Source organism: Polypterus senegalus, chromosome 3, assembly GCF_016835505.1.
Source record: "Polypterus senegalus isolate Bchr_013 chromosome 3, ASM1683550v1, whole genome shotgun sequence".
Taxonomy (NCBI): domain Eukaryota; kingdom Metazoa; phylum Chordata; class Cladistia; order Polypteriformes; family Polypteridae; genus Polypterus; species Polypterus senegalus.
This window is the reverse complement of record NC_053156.1, coordinates 101,104,273-101,115,061: the sequence shown is the minus strand read 5'-3', so window position 1 is coordinate 101,115,061 and position 10,789 is coordinate 101,104,273.

The following is a 10,789-nucleotide window of genomic DNA, read 5'->3' as shown; positions in this document are numbered from 1 at the left end:
AAACAATAAATTAACAAAAAATATATATATATCACCTTTCTTGATGCATTATATCACTAACCATCAGCCTTCTCATTAAGATTTACACATCACCTTGCAAGATAGTATTTTTTTAGCATCCCTGTGACTTCTACTGGTAAGAACAACTGTAACGACATTTGGACTGGGTACAAGGATCATATAGACCTCAATGACACTCAGCAGTACATCTGTAGATATGCCGTCATGGGTTTTGTGATCTTTATATAGAGGGATTCTTCTTAGAATGCTTAATTGTATTATCATACAATTACTGGGCACTCACTAGGTATCCTTTGTACATAACCGGAAGTCTTTTTTTTTCCAAATTCTTTAAGACTTTGAGGCTCAATCAGCTCTATGAGTTACACTGTTAAAATTTTAATAGAGAACAAAGGTAGATGGATGAGAAAACACTAAAACACCTCAGACTATGATGGGTTTGAAAGAGTTGAGGCAGGGTGTTTAAGTAGGTGTAGCTGGTTTTAAAAAACTGTAGGAATATCCATCCATCCATTTTCTAACCCGCTGAATCCGAACACAGGGTCACGGGGGTCAGCCGGAGCCAATCCCAGCCAACACAGGGCACAAGGCAGGAACCAATCCTGGGCAGGGTGCCAGCCCACCGCAGGACACACACACATTCATAGATGTACAGTATAAATAAACACAGAGCCAAAATTACAGTACTATTACAGTACTTCCCCTAGATGTACATGTTGCAGATATCAAAATCTAAAATATTTTACCAGTAATTGATAAATGTTTCTCTTTGTAATGGGGTTTCTAAATATCATGGAATTTCATTTTTTAAATTTTGGCCTTGTTATTTTATTATTAGCATAATGTTTTGCATCTTGCATGATGTCACTGCTATGGCACAACAGCACATTTGTGTCACATGATTTTTAAGTTGGCTCTGTATGTTACTCGTTGTCCAGGTTTATGGATACATTCTACCGTCTTTTAAGAGTGCCTCCCTGTAATTCTTGTTGGAGATAACAGATTTTAGCTGGCCGCGGAGTTTCGTTTGCATATTGGGTTTTGTTATTTAATCATTTAATACCAGGTTTTGACTCCCTACTTGTCTTTTGGCTTTCCTTTGGCTTAAGATTCAATCTTGTCCTTTATTTATATAATGTTTTCAAAGATGTCAAAAACTAGATTGACAACTTTAGAAGTAAGTTCAAATTTACTGCACCTAGGAAGACATCGCAATGACGAACATAAAATAGAAAACAAAAAAAAAATTAAAGTACAATCAAGATGAAATTTAAATGTCTGGTTCACCCATTTAAATATTTTAGTGTTGTAGAGCAAATACAAAGAATCAATTATTAAAGCATAAAGAAAAATACCCCCTTTCCATAAAAAGCAGAGCATTGGGACCTTTACTGTTTTCACTTTACATGCTTCCACTGGGATCTCTCATTAGGAAACATAATGTTAATTTTCACTCGTATGCAGATGACACCCAGTTATACCTTTCATTTAAATCAAATGAAGTTTCTCCGATGTTGTCTTTAATTAGTTGTGTTAGTGAATTAAAGGAATGGATGAATGAGAACTACTTGTCTTTAAATACAGATAAAACAGAGATGTTAATTGTTGGAGGGAATGACACTGATCACAGCAATATTTTGTCGTCATTTAACTCAGTTGGAATCCCAATTAATTTTACTGAATTAGCCCGCAATCTAGGTGTTATCTTTGACTCTAGCATGTCATTTAAAGCGCATATTACAAAGTCGTCCAAAACATGTTTTTTCCATCTTAAAAATATTAGGAAATTAAGGCGCTTTCTAAATAAACAGGATTGTGAGAAATTAATTCATGCATTTATCTCTAGTAGGATTGACTACTGCAATGCGGTGTTCACTGGATGTTCAAACTGTTCTCTATACAGCCTCCAGTTAATCCAAAATGCCGCTGCAAGAATTATTACAAGAACAAGAAAATATGAACACAAAAACCCAGTTCTTAAATCCTTACACTGGCTCCCAGTTAAGTTCAGGGCAGATTTCAAAATCCTCCTTTTAACATATAAAGCATTAAATGGCCAAGGTCCGGTTTACTTGTCTGAACTTATCATGACTTACAAACCTGAGCACATTAAGATCTCAAGATGCCGGTCTGCTTAGGATTCCAAGGATTAATAAAATAACAGTGGGAGGTCGAGCTTTTAGTTACAGGGCCCCTAAACTGTGGAATGGTCTTCCTGCTTCCATAAGAGATGCCCCTCGGTCTCAGCCTTTAAATCCCGGCTGAAGACTCACTACTTCAGTTTAGCATATCCTGACTAGAGCTGCTGATTAACTATACAGACTGCATCTCTGTTGTTAGTCATTAGCACTATAACATAAGTAACATGATAATTATATTTGAATACTAACCCTCACCTATTCTGTTTCTTTTCTCGGTACCCAAATGTGGCCATTGGTGCCACGGCCCACCTGCCAAGTTGTTTGCCTGCCTATGGTAAAGTCATCCCTGATGGAGGATCACAGGAATCATGGGAAAGAGGGGTCCTTTCATCGGAGCAACGTTTCAGCCGTGGCATGGCCAAATGGGGAGGCAGCTAGATGGATGAGGTCTCCAGGACTCTAAAAATATCCAAACCTAATTATGTCATATCATCTACTGTTAAACCGTAATTCTAAAATTTTTATTATTATGCTGTATTAAAGAATTGTTCTGTTCTGTATATTGTATTGTATTGACCCCCTACTTTTGACACCCACTGCACGCCCAACCTACCTGGAAAGGGGTCTCTCTTTGAACTGCCTTTCCCGAGGTTTCTTCCATTTTCCCTACAAGGTGTTTATTGGGAGTTTTTCCTTGTCTTCTCAGAGAGTCAAGGCTGGGGGGCTGTCAAAAGGCAGGGCCTGTTAAAGCCCATTGCGGCACTTCCTGTGTGATTTTGGGCTATACAAAAATAAACTGTATTGTATTGTATAAAAATAAACTGTATTGTATTGTGTATTGTATTGTATTGTATTGTATTTCACCCCACTGTACCCATGGTGTCAGAGATTAGATAACTTGTATACCCAAAACATTCAGACGCATCCAGTGGCCATGCTGTCAACAATGTGCTCACTTTAATAGCTTGTGGCAGATGGCCAGAACCTTTACCCATCCAGGATGTCCATTTGCTGGAAGGACCGGGGGAGAGAAATTGTACGGGGCATTACTTCCACCTGAGCGCTAGATGGCAGCCCCCCTGGGTTCCCACAGGGCTTCATGGGAGGTGGAGGTCGGCACAGCCCTGTTAGTTTCCATGGGTGCTACCAGGGGGTGCTGCAGAGTCCTACTTTGCTGGTCTTCTGCCTCACCTGGAAGTGTTTCCAGACTATGCTACCAGACACCGGAAGGATGAAAGGAGCCTACTGCCACTGCTCCATTAGAACATTAGAACAATCTAGACGAGAACAGGCCATTCAGCTCAACAAAGCTCGCCAGTCCTATCCACTTGTTTCCTCCAGGAAAACATCAAGTCGAGTTTTGAAAGTCCCTAATGTCTTACTGTCTACCACACTACTTGGTAGCTTATTCCAAGTGTCTATCGTTCTTTGTGTAAAGAAAACCTTCCTAATGTTTGTGCGAAATTTACCCATAACAAGTTTCCAACTGTGTCCCTGTGTTCTTGATGAACTCATTTTAAAATAAAAGTCTCGATCCACTGTACTAATTCCCTTCATAATTTTAAACACTTCAATCATGTCACCTCTTAATCTGCTTTTGCTTAAACTGTAAAGGCTCAGCTCTTTTAAATCTTTCCTCATGATTCAACCCCTGTAGTCCTGGAATCAGCCTAGTCGCTCTTCTCTGGACCTGCTGCAGGAGTCCAGGAGCCAGAGTCAGGAGGAGGAGGATAAAGCTTGCCAGGAGGAGTTGAGGCAGACCAAGACAGAGAAAGGAAGAGAGAAAAAGTCAAAGAAAGAAGTGATGAGTGCTTTATTATTGTGCTCATTGTGATTGTGCTTATTACTGTGGGAAACTCTTGCTTGAGGAAGTTCCTGAGTAAAAGCCTTTCTGTGTGCTGGACTTGTGCCTTGCAAATTCTTGTGTTGGGTTTGGGGAGCTGGTGCGTAACTTAGTTTTCCACAAGCTCCATAATGTTATGAGTATCTACTTATAAAAATGCATTCTTTTTGATATCTAAGACTTTTGTGTGGTTTATTCATAGAAATTCTTGTTTAATGTTTCATAAAAGATTTACAGCCATGTTTCTCTCATGTGTTTTGGGAGGAAGCATTATTTTGTATTATTATTTTTGTTACAGCCCCTCAATGGCATTTTGTTTGTACAAAGGCACTTCTAGTTTGTGGACTGTTATTGCTCAGATGCTGTTCCTAGTCGCCAGTGGACACGGGTCTGTGAGTTGCAATATCTGATGTCATCTATATGACAGTTTAAATGCCGGAGCCATGCTTCACTCATTATCTGTGATTTGGATAACAAACCATTTAAAAAAATAACATACATTTCTTAGTGTTTCTGGTTTCAAATGCTTGGTAATCTTTTCAACTAATCTCTCGTTTTGATTTTTGACAAAAGAATACATTTTGTCTTCTCCATTACAACCGTTTTGTCAGCCTTTGATTCCCTGTCCTGTGTGCTGTATTTTTGCTTGCTGCTCAGTTTTCTGACATTGCACAAAACTACTGCATTGATAAATCAATTGCATCTAAAATATGGAACTAATCAGGACTTTTAGAAATAAGTTGTGACACCTAATTTTAGGCCGATACATAGGACTTGTGATTATCTTTTCTTGAGTTTCTTGTCATTAACACAAAAGGGCCATGTCCTGTTATTTTTTGACCAGAACAATTAATGATATACTGCGACTGCTTCTCTCTATGTTTGCCCCATCATATGCTTTAGGAGGTCACTTTATTCATATATTCTACAGTTGGTGAGAGCTATTTAGACCAGGATTAGAGAACACAAAATTAATACTAGGTCTCTGTTAATGCAACATTCAATTATAAAGCACTTCATTGGCAAACTAGATTCTATCTTGTAACTTAAATTCTTAGTCTTGTTTAGCCATACATAATGGATGGCCATTTTGATTCCGGTTTTCTACAGAGGGAAGCCATTTGGATATTTACATGCAAAATAGCTGCACCATCCATCCATCCATTATACAACCCGCTATATCCTAACTACAGGGTCATGGGGGTCTGTTGGAGCCAATTCCAGCCAACACAGGGTGCAAGGCAGGAAACAAACCCTGGGCAGGGCGCCAGCCCACACAGGGCGATAGCTGCACCAAATGAGCTTAATTTCTTGTTTTCTATTAATTTAAGAGCCCAGATGTGTTACTCAATAGTCTGTTACTCATTCTACATAGGGTACCTTGTGACTAGAACATTCTTTGAGGTTTTTGTAGTTTTCTGTTCAAATAAATATCTTTTGTACAGATATGTGCTAAATTTTCCATTTCTTATACACAGTTCTGCTCTTATTGCGTTGACTATTTTTAGCTATACATAGCAGATGGGCCATTTGAATAATCAACACACAAATTCTGTTTTTTCTTCTTCTGTTAGTTCACAAACTGAGTTTAAGCTGTAAAAAGAGTCTTTAGTTTTGTTGTGCGGGAAGTGCTCCTGGGTCTTCTGGAGTATAGGATGACAGTACTTTCCTGGAGAGAAAGAAGAGAAGTGAGAAGACTATAGTTTGGACTGTGTTTATTGTGATTTCAGTATCTTCTGAAGCACTTTGGGGCCTTAAACAAAAGGTACAGTGTTATAAAAGAGGTCTTTTTAAATTGGAACTAGTGGTTGAGGCAGTTGTAGTGTCAATATGGGGTGCAGGACAAACCTTATATATACATGTAACTAAAGCGATTTACAGAAAAAGTTGGAGGTTTACACTGCCATTATTACTAGCATTCAGGTTTGTCAGCTGTACATGCCAAAAGACTGCTCTATGTTCTAATTCTATTATAATGAAAACGCAGTTGTAACTAATTATTTTTTCAGTCCTCAGCACTTCGTTCTAACAGAATTTGACCTGCATGTATATATATACGTATACTGTATATATACAGTATATATATCATATACATATATATATGTAGCTAGAGAGAGAGAGAGAGAATACCAGCCAAAAGTTTTACAACACCCCCATTTCTAGTCCAGTGAATAACCTCTCTCTCTCTCTCTCAAGCTTAACTGTCAGAAACTTGTCTTCTGATTCTTCTTGTCAGAGTTTCCTTCAGTTTCCAAATTTCTTTTCATTCCATTACTTTAATGGAAAGATCTACACTTTCAAGGGTTATAACGGCCTGTCTGTCTTTTTCTCACCATAATAATAGCAATATGTAGTGCAAAATTTTCCAAATATTCGTCATAGGAGGTCTATTGAACCACTCTTTGTCTCATCCCTCACCTAGGACCAATTTGCCTTGGGTGGCCCTACCAGGATCCTATGACGAATAAAAAATTTGGACGGCGTTTTCCCTTGCCTGGACTCGGGTCACCGGGGCCCCCCTCTGGAGCCAGGCCTAGAGGTGGGGCTCGATGGCAAGAGCCTGGTGGCCAGGCCTGCACCCATGGGGCTCGGCCGGGCATAGACCGAAGAGGCAACATGGGTCCCCCTTCTCATGGGCTCACCACTTATGGGAGGGGCCAAGGAAGTCGAGTGCAGTGCGAGTTGGGTGGTGGCCGAAGGCGGGGACCTTGGCGGTCTGATCCTTGGCTACAGAAGTTAGTTCTTGGGACATGGAATGTCACCTCTCTGAAGGGGAAGGAGCCTGAGCTAGTGTGCGAGGTCGAGAGGTTCTGGCTAGATATAGTCGGGCTCACCTCAACACACAGCTTGGACTCTGGAACTATTCTCCTTGAGAGGGGCTGGACTCTCTACCACTCTGGAGTTGCCACCGGTGAGAGGCGCAGAGCAGGTGGGGCATACTTATTGCTCCCCAACTTGTAGCCTGTACATTGGGGTTTACTCTGGTGGATGAGAAGGTAGCCTCCCTCCACCGCCTAACTGTTGTTTGTGCGTATGCGCCGAACAGCAGTTTGGAGTACCCACCCTTTTTGGAGTCCCTGGAGGGGGTGCTAGAGGGCATACCTTCTGGGGACTCCTTCGTACTGCTGGGAGACTTCAATGCTCACGTGGGCAATAACAGTGAGACCTGGAAGGGTGTGATTGGGAGGAATGGCCCCCCCGATCTGAACCCGAGTGGTGTTTTGTTATTGGACTTCTGAGCTCATCACGGATTGTCCATAACGAACACCATGTTCAAGAATAGGGGTGTTCAAATGTGCACTTGGCACCAGAACACCCTAGGCCTTAGTTCGATGATCAATTTTGTGGTAGTGTCGTTGGACTTGCGGCCACATGTCTTGGACACTCGGGTGAAGAGAGGGGTGGAGTCAACTGATCACCACCTGGTGGTGAATTGGCTTCGATGGTGGGGGAGGATGCCGGTTAGGCCTGGTAGGCCCAAACATGTTGTGAGGATCTGCTGGGAACGTCTGGCAGAACTCCCATCTCCGGCAGAACTTCGACCACGTCCCGAGGGAGGAAGGGGACATTGAGTCATGAATGTGCCATGTTCCGTGCATCTATTGTTGAGGTGGCTGAACGGAGCTGTGGCCGTAAGGTGGTCGGTGCCTGTCGTGGCAGCAATCCCTGAACCCATTGGTGGACACTGGCGGTGAGGGATGCCGTCAAGCACTTTTGTCCCGTGGGACTCTGGAGGCAGCTAATAGGTACCGACAGGCCAAGCGGAATGCGGGCATGGGAGGAGTTTGGGGAGGCCATGGAGAACGACTTTCAAATGGTTTCGAGGAGATTCTGGTCCACCGTCCGGCATCTCAGGAGGGGGAAGCAGTGCAGTGTCAACACCGTATATGGTGGGGATGGTGCGCTGCTGAACTCGACTCGAGAGCGTAGGGTCGGTGGGGAGTATCAAGACCTCCTCAATCCCACTAAAGCAGAGCCTGGGGACTCGGAGGTGGGCTCCCCCATCTCTGGGGCTGAGGTCAACGAGGTGGTCAAAAAACTCCTTGGTGGCAGGGCCCTGGTGGTGGATGAGATACACCCGGAGTTCCTCAAGGCTCTGGATGTTGTAGGACTGTCTTGGTTGATATGTCTCTGCAACATCGCATGGACATCAGGGACAGTACCTGGTTGACAGCATTCACCATGTTGAACTTTCTTATTTATGGCCCCATCTTCACGAAATTTGGTAGGTGGCTTCCCTGTGCTAACCAAAACCGATGTGCGTACTTATTTCAGTGGTATGACGCCACTGTCGGCCGCCATATTGAATTTTCCAAACGTTACTAATTTTCCAACTTCCCGTGTAGGTAGAAGGCTGAAATTTAGCATGCTCATTCCTTACAGCTTACTTACAAAAGTTAAGCAGGTTTCATTTCGAAATTCTGCGTGTAACGGTCATAATGGTTGACAGCGTTCACCATGTTGAACTTTCTTATTTATGGCCCCATCTTCCCGAAATTTGGTAGGTGGCTTCCCTGTGCTAACCAAAACCGATGTGCGTACTTATTTCAGTGGTATGATGCCACTGTCGGCCGCCATATTGAAGTTTCCAATGTCACTAATTCTCCAACTTCCCGTGTAGGTAGAAGGCTGAAATTTGGCAGGCTCATTCCTTACAATTTACTTACAAAAGTTAAGCAGGTTTCATTTCGAAATTCTACACGTAACGGTCGATAACGGTCAACAATGTACGCCATGCTGAACTTTTTTATTTATGGCCCCATCTTCACGAAATTTGGTAGGCGGCTTCCCTGCGCTAACCGAAACCAATGTACATACTTACTTCGGTGGTATGACGCCACTGTCAGCCGCCATATTAAACTTTCCAATGTCACTAATTCTCCAACTTCCCGTGTAGGTAGAAGGCTGAAATTTGGCAGGCTCATTCCTTACAATTTACTTACAAAAGTTAAGCAGGTTTCATTTTGAAATTCTACGTGTAACGGTCATAACGGTCGACAACGTCCGCCATGTTGAACTTTTTTATTTATGGCCCCATCTTCACGAAATTTGGTAGGCGGCTTCCCTGCGCTAACCGAAACCAATGTACGTACTTATTTCAGTGGTATGATGCCACTGTTGGCCGCCATATTAAACTTTTCAGCGGTCTTTGTTACTTATGGGCCCATCTTCAAGAAATTTGGTACGCGGGTTCCCAATGCTAACTGAATCCATATATACGTCCATAGCCTGCAGCTCGGTCACCGTGTGAGGCGCTGTTGGGTCCCCCATCCCAACGCCTCCCACGTTGTTGGCTGCCTGCCTATATAAGGCTGTCCGTCGCTCCAGTCTCTACATTCCCTTTCTTGCTTCGCCACGGGATTCACGTCTCCCTGCTGATAACTACAGCCTTTTTATTTAATCCACGGCGTCTCCGCTGTTTTATTGTTCGTTTATTACGACTATAGTTATTGTTTAGGTATTTTAGACTTACTTTACATTGTTCAGGTACCCATTTCCTTTATCATTCCAACCGTACCCCCATTAACATGTCTATTGAGGTGATCACCATCGATCAAAGAACTGTCACTTACCGAGTGGTTTCCATGCCCGGAGATGGCACCTACCTTTTCCATCCTCTGTGTTACATATTGCACGGCCATATCAGGCTCACTCTTGATATCCGGAGGAACATTGTGTCTTATGTATTGAATGACTGGGACAGGTTCAAGGTGTGGACTGATGATGGTACAGGAGATAATTATGCTACACAGGAGCACTAGAAGAGTGAAATACTTAAGCCCTTCACCTATGGTTCTGCATGTGAGTTGATGGCTGCCACTGAATTGTTCGGTTGTCGCTTTCAAGTGTACCAAAATGGCCAAATATTTTACACCTTTCGATAACTGCCAGTGCCTCTTAAACATCTTAGATTCACAGGTGACGATTTCAGTAGTGGACACTTTGATGTTTATGAATGTTTAAACTCTCAAAAGCTGGATGTGAAGTTATCGATGAAACCGGTTGTATGCTTACAGCGCTTGACAGATGCCGAATGTCACTTCTACGCAAGTCCTGAAAATACTGTCATAATTGAAGCAAACCATGAAACTCAAACCGATTTTGACAGCAGCAATCCAAGCTGTGAGATTTGAAACAAGGTTACTTTTCACATGGCCAAATGAACGTTGCATGCTCAAGAGTAAGCTCAGCACACAGCTTGGTCATACTACAACCGGAGGGCCGAACTCACAATGTAGTATACAAAGAGATCTATAACAAATAATTATTGGTATATTTTCTCTCAGTTTAAAAAGGTTTAATTTTCTTCTTAATAAAAGTTTTAAGGCAGTATTTCGCTGCTGCGAAGCGCGGGTATTTTGCTAGTGTGTATATATACAGTATATATATTGATATGTGAATATATATATATGTATATATGTAGATATGTGTATATGTAGATATGTTTATATGTATATATGTATATGTATATATGTTTATATGTGTGTGTGTCTGTGTGTGTATATATATATATATATATATGACAGCAACACTCATAACAGTGACAAAACAATTACATTGACAATCATGTTACGTTATTTTTAAAATGTTTCCTTTTCTTTTTCATAACTTCTTTAACACACGACTTCTCCACTGCGAAGCACAGGTATTTTGCTAGTATATACTGTATATATACATAATATACTGTTCTCTTTCTCCAAATATGTAATATATATCAAAAAAGATACGTGAGATTTCAAAATTTAATACTGTTTCTCTTCAAAGATAATACAAACCTCAATTA